Below are 16,435 nucleotides of genomic sequence, written 5' to 3'. Positions count from 1 at the left end.
GACATCCACCAATGTTGAGCCATCTACTAGGCGCTCAGCAACACAATTTTCGGACAGCTTATTTGTTACTGGCCTTGGCATTTCACATGCATCCTCAGAGTCAGTCTGGCACATTGCATCTACTGCAGGTGCTTGGACTTGCTGTGACACACGACTGTCTTCTGTCTGAATAGATTGCGGTGGTGCCTGCAGGTATGGCATGTCATCAGTTTGTGTCGCTCTGGCAAAGCAAAATTGCTCGGACACTTTTCGATTTCCCAGAGTTTTTGACTGGCCAATGGGAGTGCCGTTCATGCACACAGCTGGAGAATGTTTGGGTGTCCACAGCACAGCCCTTGGCGTACGTAGTCTTGGTCCTTGTATATGTTCCCCAGTCTTACCACAGTCCGGACTAGTGGAGCTGTCTTCTGAGCTTTCGTCGTGCTCTGCCAGTGGAGGGCTCGCAACCACAGGGCTAAAGAAAGCACCAGCCGTACGGCTTCCACGTTCAAGCTGTTGCCTAGATGCCAATAGGGTCTGGATGCAGCATTCATTCATACGAGTGGGTGCCATGCTCGCCATTTGGTTTGCCTTCCCAGGTGTAATATGCCGTAGGCACATATGCATGGATTCAGATGGTGTATCCAATGCTGTACGTTCCACTCGATCCGGCTTCTCTGATGAAACAGGCCGCCGAGATGTCTGCGCAGATTTATAAAACCGTGTCACAATAGTTAAAGTCTGCAAGAACTTTTCAAAATACCCTTCAATGAAAGCACGACTAACAGTAACACGTAACCTTCAACTTAAAGGGCACGAGGAGAGACACTGGAGGCAGTTCATGCCACGTGTTTTGGGCCCGGTCATAAAAAACAATGATGAAGGGGTCTTGAACCTTTTCTATGAATGTATAACAGGCACCTGAAGTCTTGTTTATATCACAGAGAGGAAACAAACACAAAAAAGTTCTCTTTCTTCAAGCTTAACGACCAGATATTGTTAGTAAATGAATCCCATTTTTTACAGTACAAATGCGATGTTGACTATAGTGTTGATAAACTACCTATAAGGAAGGACTTCGGTGGCTTTTCAGCTCTGCTCCGCAGATCAAAACTAAAATATTAATTCTATCAAGCACCTAACGGCATTACTCATGCTGCATACATATATATTGGCAATAGTATTGATTTGATCTAGCCAGCCCACAACGAAGCTAATTAACCAGTCCTCTCTCCTCCATTGCACTGCATCTTCCCTCCAAACATTGCAGAGGAAACGATGGTTCCTTTATCATGGGCAGTAGAGACAGCTGTACTCAGCACATGCCCGCAATTTATAACAAAAGTAGTAATGTCAATCGTCATGATCCACAGTAGCATTCAGCATCTCCCGCAAAGAGGGTGAGGTGCCATTGCTCTGCCTGTCTCAAAGTAACAAAAATACTCAGTCTCAGGAAGCCACGCAATTACAAGACAAAATGCTCTACGACTAGCGTATATAGTTGTTTAACCACCAGAGCTGCTGCAAGTGTACAGGAAGTCAGGGACATGCCAAACAAAGGTGGTCCGACAACGTTTATAACTTCAACCCCCTCTAGGCTGTTAGTATGCTTTTCATCAGCGTCCAGCAGTTCGAAAAGAGCAAAGATGGCCACTAGCAACAGTGCACTTTCACATTTCTAGGCAAGGAAATAGCCGATATACGTAATTACTTACGCAAGTACATATGGGTCGTAACCCTGCTGCTGTAAATTGCCTAAGAGTACACATCTAAGCTATGCTACCATAAAGCTGCGGTAATTGTCTCTACAAGTGAAGACCAAACCAAAATTCTCTGATGTTTTAAAATGTCACTTCATTCTAATTTCTTGACTGGCCTGGTGCCCACTCCATGCTTTTTTGCACCTGACTCTGGATATCTCAACACCTCTACTTTGAAGACACCAGAGAAAATTCACTATCTCGAGGCTTCTGTGTGTGGATCACGGCACTGATATTGCCGAAAATGAAAATTGAATTCTGTCGCTGCAACAAGTTCTCATTTGCAGTGTGAACGGCCTCAGCGTGCGGCTTGTGACTGCACATAATGCAAACAATTTATGGTGAGCCATGCCTCTGAACATCACGCCACGCAAACAGAGGTCCTGACAGAGCTAACAATCAACGTTCAACTTTTGCTATTTCATCCAATAAGCAAAGGTAAGGAATGACAAGCAAATACCAGCAAACTTCACAGTGCATCTACGAATGTTTTCGCCGTTTGTCTCTGCTAAGGTTGCCCAAGCAATGTGGGCAGCGGCTCTAGAAAGTGAAGCGCTAAGCCCAGCCAGACTAACATCACTTTTGCACATACCCATGAAATTCCAAACTAGGGCACCCACTAGTGCAAATGTCCCCATCACTTTTCCAGCGATTTGCGATTTGCACAAACCACCACACGTTTCCTGTATGTTTAATGCTTATGACTACAGCTTATGGCAACGTGCACTCTGCTACTTTGTTTTTGTTGGAAACTAGCACTACCTTGTTCTCAGTGCACTCTGAGGGTGATAGATTCAGTTTGGAGGCCTCCAGAATGGTCCGAATGAAGGAAAATTTGATGCCATTTAATAATGCATACACTCACTAGCATTAGAAAATGAGACCAGATTATCCAATTTTCCAAATTAACGAGGTTGTACTGCCAATGAGTGTTAAGTAATAATGCTTTTGACAGGAAGGCTAGCTACTTTCCTTTTACTTGTCGTGACTGCCCCACAGCCATTTTTAATTTTGGTTAATGACCAAACATTCCCCCCCCCCCCCCCTCACACACACACACATATTCCCATTGCTGTTCTTAGACTATCTGTGATCTTGGGGGGCCACTTGCTCGAGATTATACGGAGCATCGTCTCCTAACAAAGCAATTATAAGTGGGTGATTCCACGTAAGATCGAACAAACGATGGCTGGTCGACCTCTCAAATTTATTTCAAAATTTTATATATTATTGCCTGATGAGTGGAAAGAAGAGATCCGCAATTTGTTTTGCCGCGAAAAATTTTTTCGAACCACAGGAAATCAATAACGACGAAGAGGTGGAGTGGAGCGCTCATCCGCTCTGCTGTTTGGCGAACTTTCGTTATGAATTGCACAAAATATATTAAAATTAGGTAGCTGAAATTTATTTACCTAAATATATGCATGTTTTTGCTTCTGTTCAGGTATTTTTAGTTTTTATGTGTAGTGTAGATGTTTTTATAAAAAACCTCAAAAATGGCCCAATCGGCAAAATTTTCTTTATTTTGAAGGTCTTTATCTCAAAAAAGCCTTGTAGCAGAGCGACAAAAATTCTGCATTACATTCTTCACATGCTTATCTACCAAAGTGCCAAATCTCGTATTTATATAACTTTTCAGTAAAGAGATATGATCGGGCTAAGTTCAAGAAAACACCGAACAATGGAAACTTCTGACGACAATTAAAAAAAAAAAACATTTTTTTTATTTCTTAAACTTTGTCCACTTATTCTCCTCCACATCAGCTTTCACAATCATTAAAAACATGTTGCATAATGTCGTTGCACTAATAGTTACAGCCCCTCCCATGATACCCTTAGGCAAGGATGGGCAATTCCGACTTCTTGCCCAGCAAGTGTATAAAATGAAGGTAGGATTGAATTTCTTTTTATTAAAAGGCCAGCAGGTACCTAAAAAGGTGTCGCCGGCACTGAAGACGTTAATTTTGAAAATATTTGGTCACTGCAGCGGCCACGAGCGCGGGGCTACCGAGCAGGTGCGCGCGCACCCGAGATGCTCGTTGTAAGAGACGGCGCAGTGAGAGCTCGTTTTCGCGTCCTCAGACCGATTGAGTTCGAAACAGCAACACCTCTCGGGTGACTTGAACGCACGTGCACCGGTAGTCACAGTGATCTGGTTAATTGCCTCGATTTCTTTTTCAGGGGGCATAAGAATGTCATCGTTAAACTGTGCGTTCCGTGAAGATCTTTCATTGCAGTGGTAGCAAAAGCACGCGTAGCACAAGTAGTCCGTCTCACTGACAGTCACTGATCTTTCGGGCGTTAAACGTTCCTTCAAAGCATTTATGTCTAGGTCGGTAACTCTGCGAAATTTTGGCTTCTTTGCAATAATTAAAGGAGTACTGACACGATTTTGAGACATCGCAAAAGGGACATTTTTTGCTTCGTTGGTATGCAGTGTCCACGCTGTCCACACACTGGAGTCGGAGAACACGTATAAAATATTTTAATTTAACTTTGAAGTTTTTGTCGCTGAGCATTTGCAAGCCAGCCACACTGCAAGGACATTATCCCGACAAGTCAAGACAGTTCCTCCGAGTTCGCGAGTTCTGCGTCCTGCATGCAGCCTAAATCGTAGAAATCACTGTCAGGGTCACTGGACGACAATTCACTCATCGTTGTCTTGCACCACGAGCAGATGACGGATTTCCCGCTAGTACGTCGTGAATTTCTGTATCTCCGTGATGTCACACTGCTATGAAACGACACTGAGAAGCCACCCCCTCGATATCGAAACAAAGTGTCTTTTTAAGGTGGCGCTAATTAAAATATATAGGATGCATTCCCAGGCACCACAATAGTCGTTTTACGTTTCTCGACACCAGTATTTTTATTTAGAGCAACAATCCGAATTTTTTGAAAATTCGTGTCAGTACTCCTTTAAGCTTCTTGTGCTTCGAAAGGTAGTCTCCACAATAGACTCATTCAGAGCTATACTTTCTCGTCATGAGACGCACAGGAGGAGTAGAGTAAGAGCAAAGCACAAGAACTATCCGCGCCGAATGAAGTGTGAACAGCGCACCGAACGCGCGGCCAGTTCACGCCGTCTGCTGCCGACATCTAATATAGACAAGCGCATCCGGTTACCGATAGTTTTGCTTTTTTCTTTGACAATCCATATTTTGCTTTGCCACTGGAGCGCCACGTTCATGCTTTCCACTGATCGCAACTGGCGCAGCACAGTTTCTGTGGCAGCAGCGTGCGTGAAGCGAGCGCTCATAGCTCCCTTATAGAGTTTTCATCTTGCTTCCATCTCCGCCGTGTTATCAGCGCCTAGCTGAGATGCGAACAGAGGGCAGATAGAATAGCGAAGCTCCAGTGCACATGCGTTGAAGTCACCCGAGAGGTGTTGCTGTTTCGAACTCAATCGGTCTGAGGACGCGAGAACGAGCTCTCACTGCGCCGTCTCTTACAACGAGCATCTCGGGTGCGCGCGCGCCTACTCGGTAGCTCCGCGCTCGGTGCCGCTGCAGTGACCAAATAATTTCAAAATTAACGTCTTCATTGCCGGCGACACCTTTTTAGGTACCTGCTGACCTTTTAATAAAAAGAAATTCAATCCTGCCTGCATTTTATACACTTGCTGGGTAAGAAGTTGGAATTGCCCATCCTTGCCTAAGGGTCTCATTGGAGGGGCCGTAACTATTAGTGCAACGACATTATGCAACATGTTTTTAATGATTGTGAAAGCTGATGTGGAGGAGAATAAGTGGACAAAGTTTAAGAAATAAAAAAAATGTTTTTTTTTTAATTGTCGTCAGAAGTTTCCATTGTTCGGTGTTTTCTTGAACTTAGCCCGATCATATCTCTTTACTGAAAAGTTATATAAATACGAGATTTGGCAGTTTGGTAGATAAGCATGCGAAGAACGTAATGCAGAATTTTTGTCGCTCTGCTACAAGGCTTTTTTGAGATAAAGACCTTCAAAGTAAAGAAAATTTTGCCGATTGGGCCATTTTTGAGGTTTTTTATAAAAACATCTACACTACACATAAAAACTAAAAATACCTGAGCAGAAGCAAAAACATGCATATATTTAGGTAAATAAATTTCAGCTACCTAACTTTAATATATTTTGTGCAATTCATAATGAAATTTGGCCAAAACAGCAGAGCGGATGAGCGCTCCACTCCACCTCTTCGTCATTATTGATTTCCTGTGGTTCGAAAAAATTTTTGGCGGCAAAACAAATTGCGGACCTCTTCTTTCCACTCATCAGGCAATCATATATATAAAAATTTGAAATAAATTTGAGAGGTCGACCAGCCATCGTTTGTTCGATCTTACGTGGAATCACCCAAGTAATACCTTTGGTGCGCTGGCAAGTCAGTGCATCAAACAAAGCTCTATCTGTACACTTACCTGGCACATTAAATGTTCCAGTGTACTAAACTCTCGCAGAACTTTGCGCTCTTTCCTCAGGATTTTGAGCTCATTCTCCAGGGATGCAATTCTGCAAACAGGACGTCGGGTCTTTTGACATGGCTTTTCAAGCCTAAAAACTACAGTACCGGGTAATCAAATGGTGCCGACATGGAGCTTATGACAGGGACTCACGACAATATTATTTCGCACAGGATTAAAGAAGAACCTTAGGAGCAATGCACACATACGAAAAGACCAAGATAACACTGGAGTTTCCAGAAAATTTTTATTTATAGACCAACTTAAAATATACGAGTGCAGCGCATGCACAATGTTGTTCAGAAGCAATGAGAAAGGAAACTGGCTAACCAAATTTATGGCGGCTGTGCTTCTAAACATGTGGGTTTTTTCGCATTTCACCCTATGGCCAGGAGTTGAACCCACGTTTTTTAGCTTAGCAGCGCAATACTTTAGCCACTAAGCAACCACAATAGGTGCAGTTAAATCGGAGAACTCAATGCCTATGAAGGCTCGTTAAGAACAGATGTTGTGATGCACTTATTATTGAGGATTATACATGGTAACTGCAGTTGAACACAATGCACAACTGACAAAAACATGTGAGAGGAGGAGAGTGTCAGATTTACCAGTGACGTAGGGGGGGGGGGGGGAGTATTTGTCCAGCAATACGAGCCTTAGTACGCTAACAGTAGCCTGGTATTTCAGAATCTTTGAAAGTATAAGTGTTTGGTGAACTATCAGTTTACGAACAAGATGTCGATCAGAGTTATAAGCAACGCTACTACAAGCTGCTTAGTCATATAAGCACTGCAATCTTAATACATTTACCATTCCATGCTTTTCATTCTGCAATAAAATGTTTCCAGCACCACTTACCTTTCGGCGCACGTGGTGCTGCAGCAAGCCTGTAAAACAGAAATAATTGGGTTTGAGAAACATGCCAGGCTGATTCCCACTGAAATGTTCAGAACAGAAAAGCAGACATTTAACCACTGCATGACAGCACGAAAAATAAGACTACTCCTTGGTTTATTCTTGACAAGCATTTGTTAACAACCCAACAGCACAACACTGTTGCCATCTGTTCAGTACATGATGCTGTGCTGTTTCTAAGAAAGTGACCTGCCAGTTGTGACAAGAATGGATCACAACTTGCGAGCAGGATTGTTCTCAATACCACACACCAGTTTACACAATCCCTTCAAAAGTGTTTATGATACTCGTTACAACGCACTAATGGACTTGAACAAGGAATCTGGGAGAACTAATCGTAGTTCTCCCTGATGTTCCCATAAAATCACATGCACTTAAAATCTCCTACGGACACTGCAAAAATTTGCTATTAAATTGACTTAAGTTTTAGTTCTGAAGGAAGCTTAACAAGTTCATGCTGTTCTGCCAAAGTATGACAGAGTGCTACAAGTTTTTAGCCACCTGACAAAGCATCAAAATGACTGCACAGGTTAGTCAGTACCTGTGAAATATAAGATTTCATGGTGAGCCATGCATGCTGAAAATCTGGGACAAAAAAAAAAAAATCCCACCATCTCCCCGTAAAGGGAACCCCCGAGTAGTATGCGAAGCAGCCATGAGTAGACTTAGATTTCTGTAAATGTTTTATTATCTTCATCACTGTTCATGGTCCTTTCATGACTAAGCTCAGGGGAACATTTCCCCTTGAGTATAACGGCCTTGTGGCCCGTAAAGTATAAAGTTAATGGCTCTTGCGATGTCAACGCGCCCGTTTCGCTTCGTCTTTGCGAGCCCGCCGCTCCGGATCGGCTGGGGCACTGGCTACGCCGACGAGACGCCGGAGGGACAGGCCTCGTTCACAAGCTGCTTCGCATGTAGGGTACCTTGCACGATTTATACTAGAACATGCGTTGCAGTGGAGCGAGTGCTCTACCGCACGTCCATACGTCAGGCAAACATTCCTTTCCGACACCATGCGCGAGCTTTCCTCTCGTGCCAACACTTCATTCTCTTCTTTCTTTCATACATCTAGTGGCACGCGGGGCATTGGTTATGTCAGGGGGACAGGCCTCGTTCATAAGCTGCTTCGCATCTAAATTTTTTTTAAATAACGAGTTTTATGTGCAGAAATCGCAATCTTATTACGCAGCACTCTCTAGCGGCGGAGTCTCCATTCGGAGCTCCTAGAGTTCTGTACCATGCACTGTATGAATCAAAGCATGCAAGTTTTTGCATTCCATCCCCATTCGAATAGGGTTGCCATAAGTGGGAACAAATTTTCGACATCAAGCTCAGCAGTGAAATACTATATCCACTGAGCTACCACATCATTTCTGCATTCTACTGTCACCAACTCCAGGGTGTGTTCATGTAAGTACATGTACTAGTACTTCTAACCAGGGTTCAGCAGTTTACATTTGATGTCAAATTAACACATGCATTTCAAAACTTTGCCTGCATGTTGTCTGTGACATTATTTTTTTTTTTCAAGATAGATAAGCACTGCAAGTGACCCTTTCTTTTTCTCTTGGCAATACCAGCGTTTCTGTCAGTCACTGAAACAAAGGAAATAGTGCAGGGGAAATTAACACTTTAAAGTGTTAATTACAAATTGTAGATGAGGGCACATCATCTACAATTCATGATACACTGAATTTAATACCATTAGGTGAATCTGGGTCATACTATGCATTTCTTCCAGCTGAACTGCTGCTCACATTTGGTAAATTTCACTCCTTTGCATTTTGTTCCACTGCGAAGGTCTGCAACTACTGAGACCAATGCTTATGTAGCGTGTTGTGCATAAAGATGCTGGAGGATGTGTTCTGACAACAACGTTGGTGCATGTCCGTCGATCCCCTGTAATTTCGCCGAAAAAAATATATTTTGTTGTCCGAGCCCCCGAGACCACAAAACCACTTTTAGTCTCATGAAAAAACATTTCACCTTCTTCAAAAAAATTTTGAAGTGTCCACTGAGCCGCAACCGCCTTTTTCGAATTTCATGGAAATGAGATTTCGATGAGACGCTACAAAGAAGCTATTGTAGCTGTAGGTCTGACAAATTTTCTCCACATACTACGGATAGCTTGAGTTGACGAAACGTTATTACCTTGCAGTTTTGATGCTGTTCTTTTAAGAAAAAAAATCTCAAATTCGACACAAAGTTCAATAATGCTCAAATTTAAGATTTTCTTTCTCCGCACGTATAGACGATTTTCCGCAGCGGCGCACGGGCGCTGCCATCTTTGATCACGTGATCATAACTGGCCTTCCCCCAGCCATTTGCCCCAGCCGTGGCCCCAGCCAACGCATTAGGCCAGCGAAGCGGCCGTGGCCGTACAACACAAGCTGGTTGTAGCAGGGTGTCAGCAAGTCACATGCTTGCGCAGCAAAACATAGTTCTACATGTAATCGCCTCAAAGTTGAAAACATTGAGACATTTGCGTTTGTTTGGTACGTACCACACCACAATGATAAGGGATATGTTTAATCTGTGTCGTATTTATGGCGTATGTCTTTAATTGTTGTATTAGCAACCGCCCGTAGCTGGGGTCACTGGGGTTACAAGCAAACATGGCAGCACCCATGCAGACGCGACACCCCGCTTCGATCCGAACTCGCGCTTGCTACTCGCCCACTGTCCTCAGAGCAATAAATAAATGGCAAAATCGGCCATCGCTTTGTGTCAGCTCACGCTGGAGAAGAAACGTCAGGTATGCTTTGTCTTTATTATTGCGATCAGCTGTGTTTATTTAGCCATGCCTGCTAAGCCTTGTCTCGGACAATATGAGAATGAATCTTGGAAATACTGCAAAATACCGACGAGTACATCGCTCTCGAAGCTTCAGGACGCGAATATAAAGTAAATAAATGCGTAGGTTTTGAACTTACGGGCCACAAGCGCAGGACGACGACGTGATAAATTCGAGGCGGAAGGAAACTACATCCACAGGTGCCGCCATGTTTATTTTTCCGGCGCTGCCGTCTGCTCGCTTTTAAGTACCAACCACTGGCAAGCGCCGGCACGCGTTCCACGCGCCTACGCGTCAAATGCGTCGCGGCGCGCCCCGTGGAGGAAAAGGGCGCGCAACCACTGGGCCTATTCGATTTACCACTTCTGGCTACATCTGGCTACCCGCGGGCTGCCAGAGACAGCCAGAACGCATTCGTTTTTTCTCTGGTTGCTCCGCCCACCGCGCGCGCACTTCCGGTGGGCATTCGTTTTTCGCTCTCTGGCTGCATCTGGCGACCCGCGGGTCGCCAGAACTCGCCAGGACGATTTTGGTCTGGCGGCTCTCTGGCCGTTTTCTGGCTAGCAGACGCCAAAAGGGACGATGAGCGCTCGCGACCATCTTTGCGTGGACTCCGCGGAATGCAAAGGCCTCGGGACCCTCGGCCGCTCTCGGCCAGTGCGACAAGAAGCGCGCGTCTTTTCGGCCGAAATCTTCGGTCGTTCTCGGAGGCCTTGAGGATAAAATGCCGAAGCTTCAAGCTCCTCAACCAGGGCTGCGCAAGTAATTCTAGACATAACACGGCGCTCGACGTTCTCAACATACAGCGGAACTCTATGCCGTTCTTCTCGTTGCAGTCTGCTTATCAGCAGACACACAACGAGCTCTTCGACATTTTCATCCTCGCACACAACGGTTTGGTGACGCCTGCGGAGCCTGCGAGCGCGCAGCAAGGCCACCAGCCCAGCGATCGTAGCTAACAAAATTTGTACTAGCATGTTGGAGCAGACGACGCAGTTGTGAGCCGCCCAGCCGCGAGCCCAAAATTCGATTTTACTTCTCCCGACCACTTTCTGGTTGCCAGAAGTTTTTAGGCCACGTGATATAACGTCATTTCCTGTCAGAACCGGAACCCGCTGGCTGGTTTCTGGCAGCCAGCGGGCTGCCAGAAAATGGAAAATCGAAGAGCCCCACTGGCAAGCGTCGACCGCGCTACCGCGCCGACGCTCGCTTTCGGCAGAGGCACAGTGTTTCCTGATCTTTTTGTTTAAAACTGTCCATGTACAGCCTAGAATGGTGCGTTATCAATCGAAGCGAATTAGAGTGTCGTTAAAATATTGATTGTGCTTCACCCACCACTGTTTTGACTATTTAAGAAGTAATTAACATCGCAATGACCAAAGTAACAACGACGGTATGCACAAGTAATCGACATCGGCGCGTGCGCTGCTAAGTTCACGTCTGCATCACGGGACACAGCCAACGATGTTTGCGAGATCGCCAACGCTTGTGCGATCGCCTTCCTGACGCCTGTTCACGGCCATGCTATTAGTGCCCAACACGAATATAATCATCCTGTTCATGAAAATGGTTCTGCTCCAAGAAGCGGACGGGAGCGGCGTCGCCCGCACCGTCGGTGGGCTTGACGTCGTTTCTTGGCACGTACTTTAGTTACAAAAAAAATAAGGAAATAGACGTTTGCTGCAAAGTCCAAACGAGGTGCCCTAAAAATTCGCCGCATAACGACTAATACTTTTCACATTAACAAAAAGACGGCTTTCCCGCGTACCAGGGGCGTAGCCAGAAATTTTTTTCGGGGGGGGGGGGGGGGGGGGGTTCAACCATACATTATGTTCGTGCGTGCGTTTGTATGTGTGCGTGTATATATGCGCAAGCAAAATTCAAAAATTTCGGGGGGGGGGTTGAACCCCCCCCCCCCCTTGGCTACGCCCCTGCCGCGTACCACGGGTGTCACCGTGACTAATATTCTAGCTGCCTAATATGAGTTACAGTTTATTTACATGGGCCAACATTGAGAAGTTCGAATCCTGGAGCAAGCATACATACTAACTCAAATTTTTTTCATTAGCATGGAAACAAGAAACCAACATTACTGGAAACTCACAGTTACTTATGTCCCGTCTAGCAACAAAATGCAGGTAAACTGTAGCACTGCAAGTATGGCCTGACTTTCTTGTTTTCTAATAAATGAATATGCACTGTTCACCACAAAATACGCATCGAGTTCATAATTAAACAGTCTATTTATTTATTTATTTTCAAATATTGCAGCCCAATGCAGGGCTACTGCAGGAGTGGTGTACATGAATACAAAAGGAAAGAATGTATACAGTAATATCGCAATAACTGCTTCAACAACAGCAGATATCGCCACCTGTTGAGTGCAACTGGGTAAAAAATGAGAGAAATAGAACACTAATATCATACAAGTGCCTCCAAAAATCAGATACATTCATTTCACGAACGGAACCAGGTACATCATTCCAGTGTTCGTAAATATCAGAAAAAACTGTATTTGAACATGTTAGTGTGCACAAAAAAATGGGTTATGTCAAGATTGTGATTGCAGCTGTGCACTGTGTAGAAGGCTTTTGGACGTTGTCTGTAGTCTAAATATCGCAACAAACCACACCTGACATTTCATGATGCGACAGATATCGGCCATAAGATTGGAACCGAGCACTGGTTTTTGCACGTTGTGTGTAGTCGAAATATCCTCTAGCGCAACAAACCACACCTGGTACTTCATGATGCGACAAATATCGGTCATAAGATTGGAACCAAGCACTGTGTAGAAGGTCTTTGGACCTCGTCAGTAGTCAAAATACCCTCTAACATAATAAATCGTGCCTGAAACTTCATGATGTGACAGATATCGGTCATAAGATTGGAACCAAGCACTGTGTAGAAGGCCTTTGGACGTCGTCAGTAGGCAAAATACCCTCTAATATAATAAATCATGCCTGAAACTTCACGATGCGACAGATATCGGTCATAAGATTGGAACCGAGCACTGGTTTTTGCACGTTGTGTGTAGTCGAAATATCCTCTAGCGCAACAAACCACACCTGGTACTTCATGATGTGACAGATATCGGTCATAAGATTGGAACCAAGCACTGTGTAGAAGGCCTTTGGACGTCGTCAGTAGTCAAAATACCCTCTAACATAATAAATCGTGCCTGAAACTTCATGATGTGACAGATATCGGTCATAAGATTGGAACCAAGCACTGTGTAGAAGGCCTTTGGACGTCGTCAGTAGTCAAAATACCCTCTAATATAATAAATCGTGCCTGAAACTTCATGATGTGACAGATATCGGTCATAAGATTGGAACCAAGCACTGTGTAGAAGGCCTTTGGACGTCGTCAGTAGGCAAAATACCCTCTAATATAATAAATCATGCCTGAAACTTCACGATGCGACAGATATCGGTCATAAGATTGGAACCGAGCACTGGTTTTTGCACGTTGTGTGTAGTCGAAATATCCTCTAGCGCAACAAACCACACCTGGTACTTCATGATGTGACAGATATCGGTCATAAGATTGGAACCAAGCACTGTGTAGAAGGCCTTTGGACGTCGTCAGTAGTCAAAATACCCTCTAACATAATAAATCGTGCCTGAAACTTCATGATGTGACAGATATCGGTCATAAGATTGGAACCAAGCACTGTGTAGAAAGCCTTTGGACGTCGTCAGTAGTCAAAATACCCTCTAATATAATAAATCATGCCTGAAACTTCACGATGCGACAGATATCGGCCATAAGATTGGAACCGAGCACTGGTTTTTGCACGTTGTGTGTAGTCGAAATATCCTCTAGCGCAACAAACCACACCTGGTACTTCATGATGTGACAGATATCGGTCACAAGATTGGAACCAAGCACTGTGTAGGCCTTTGGACGTCCTCAGTAGTCAAAATACCCTCTAACATAATAAATCGTGCCTGAAACTTCATGATGTGACAGATATCGGTCATAAGATTGGAACCAAGCACTGTGTAGAAGTCCTTTGGACGTCGTCAGTACTCAAAATACCCTCTAACATAACAAATCGTGCCTGAAACTTCATGATGCGACAGATATCGGTAATAAGATTGGAACTAAGCACTGTGTAGAAGGCCTTTGGACGTCGTCAGTAGTCAAAATACCCTCTAATATAATAAATCGTGCCTGAAACTTCATGATGCGACAGATTTCGCTCATAGGATTGCACCAGAGCACTGTATAAAAGTCTTTGGCAAGTTGTCTAACATAGCTAAACTGAATGAATGTCTTCATATTTCAATTATGCTTAAGTGCATGCATAGTCTAAGTTAGTGCATATACAAAGAACTGAACAGAAATGAAATAGTCCTTGCAATACATCCAAGGATTTTGCATTAGAAACCATCAAATAAATATTTCAGCTGGATTCAGTCTGGAGGAAGAGATAAATATGTGCGCAGTTTAGAATGGTGTCACAAGTGTGTGAGGTTCCAGTGAGGCACCGTTTGAATTCCTTCTAAACAAAGAGCAGCACAGTAATATTGCACTTTCATTCCTTCTGCACATACGTGTGATGTCATGCTCTTCTTACTATCGTGTCATAGTGCACCTCAGATTTCAATGGAGGTGCTTGTCACTTACAAGCTTTTTAGCAAAGTAGCTGTCCAGCTGTAAACAAAACATGTGTTATATTTAAGTAAACTGTACAACGATGGAGAAGCGCCACTGTTCACATTCTCCCATCTATGAGTATCAGAAAAGACTAGGGAGAATGTGTGTCAGAATAGACAACCTGCAAAACAAGGCATGTGCAACTGGGCATGTGCTAAGGTGTAGTTGCACGGCAGAGAAGCAGACCAAGAGTCAAGATGTGAAATAGCAGGCAACACAAGCAGCACTTAATCATGCAACTTTCTTTTTCGATCACCACACTCGCTCACGTTCGAGCTTCTATTTTATACATGAATGTAAATGAGACCGCTGACAGCTTAATGTGTCGGCGTCGCTGGTACCCGGCACGAAAACACGTCACACTGCTACCAACAAGCGCACGCTTGTTAGCTTGGCAACACACGCAAACGATTTGCGCCGAAGTCAACCAATGTTTCAGCGTCGTAAAATCCGCAAATCCTCCTCATGTACGTTGTCACATCACCGAAATGCGCTGGCAAGTGCGATGTTCGCTTTCGGGAATGATGAGGCGAATGGCGATGTTGAAAACAAACACACTGCGGTTAAAAACTCCTGCGTAAGCGCCACGCGAAGTCTCTAGCGTCATATATAACGTCTATGTTTCGACGGAAACAACTACCATCAATTTCCTTCAACCAAACTTCCTCACATGAACTGGTTCACACGAACTCGACGGTAGAGGCCTACGCTGAATGCAGACGGCACCGCTCTGAATTGACTTCGCGGTAGGCGAGGGCTCACGCTGAGGACTTCAAACTTCCGAAGCATGTTTACACCCGTTCCGAGCGCAGATACACACAGATCAGAGCACGGGAGCAGCGACATGCTGCAGTAGTTGGTACGATGTTTTCACTCGGTCGGCGATCGCACTCAAGACCGCTCTGAATTGACTTCGTGGTAGGCGAGGGCTTACGCTGAGGACTTCAAACCTCCGAAGCATGTTTACACCCGTTCCGAGCGCAGATACACACAGATAAGAGCACAGGAGCAGCGACATGCCGCAGTAGTAGGTACGATGTTTTCACTCGGTCGACGATGGCACTCAAAACCGGGGCAAGGGCAGCCGGGAAGCATTCGCTGGATTTGTCGGTGTCGCTCGAACTCGGCACGAAACAGCGTTCCACTGGTAGCACTCGCGGTCGTTCGCCGTGTCGTCGACGTACTGGATGACAACGCGGTCACTCAGGAGCGTTTGCGACCGTAGTTTCCGTGCTTGCCCTGCACTCGGAGGTTGCGGAGGTGCCTTCGAAGCGGCGGCCATTAGGCATAGCACTCAGAGGTATCGCGGCCTCTGATTGGTTGGCGCCGCCGGCCCATGCCGGCCTCTGATTGGTTGGCGCGCCGTACGCGTGGTGACGTAGCCGAAAATATCAAAGTCGTCTTGACCCCGCGCGCCTCGAGGCGTATGGACGCGTACAGCCCTCCGCGACCGACGCCGAGAGGCGCATTTGACGCCTAGGCGCGTGCATACGCGTGCATACGCGTGCCAGTGGTTGGGGCTTTACTCGCCTGCGCGCAGACGCTATGGGAACGCCGAGCAGACGACACGACGCGGATGGAGACATATTGAGCAGCGCTGCCAAAGGCCACGGCAGGGGGATGGCCATGGAGACAGCCACGGTAGAGGGACGGCCACGGTGCGGTGGCACCAGTGGCGCCATCTAGTTTGATTTAATAAACCAGCTGCGGAAAATCGTCTATAAACGCCAGACTTCCCAAAATTTTTGACAACATTGCCATATGTTAGTTTAACAAATGTATTGAACAAAATCGCTGAGAGTGACTTGAAACGTTGACCAGAAATGTTCAACTGAGGACAAGTCTAAAAAAATGCAATATTTCGTAGATCATTAAAAAA

The 16,435-nt window shown here is 45.2% G+C and overlaps 1 protein-coding gene across 6 annotated transcripts in view; it reads right to left on the bottom strand.

Moving 5' to 3' along the window:
* The window catches only part of LOC119387696 (kinesin-like protein KIF27), a 124,227-nt gene that overhangs the window by 68,179 nt on the left and 39,613 nt on the right, over nt 1–16,435 (bottom strand). The window lies entirely within an intron of this gene.

The sequence above is a fragment of the Rhipicephalus sanguineus genome, chromosome 3 (genome assembly GCF_013339695.2).
Source record: "Rhipicephalus sanguineus isolate Rsan-2018 chromosome 3, BIME_Rsan_1.4, whole genome shotgun sequence".
Classification (NCBI taxonomy): Eukaryota; Metazoa; Arthropoda; class Arachnida; order Ixodida; family Ixodidae; genus Rhipicephalus; species Rhipicephalus sanguineus.
This window is presented reverse-complemented; position numbering and strand designations above follow the sequence as displayed.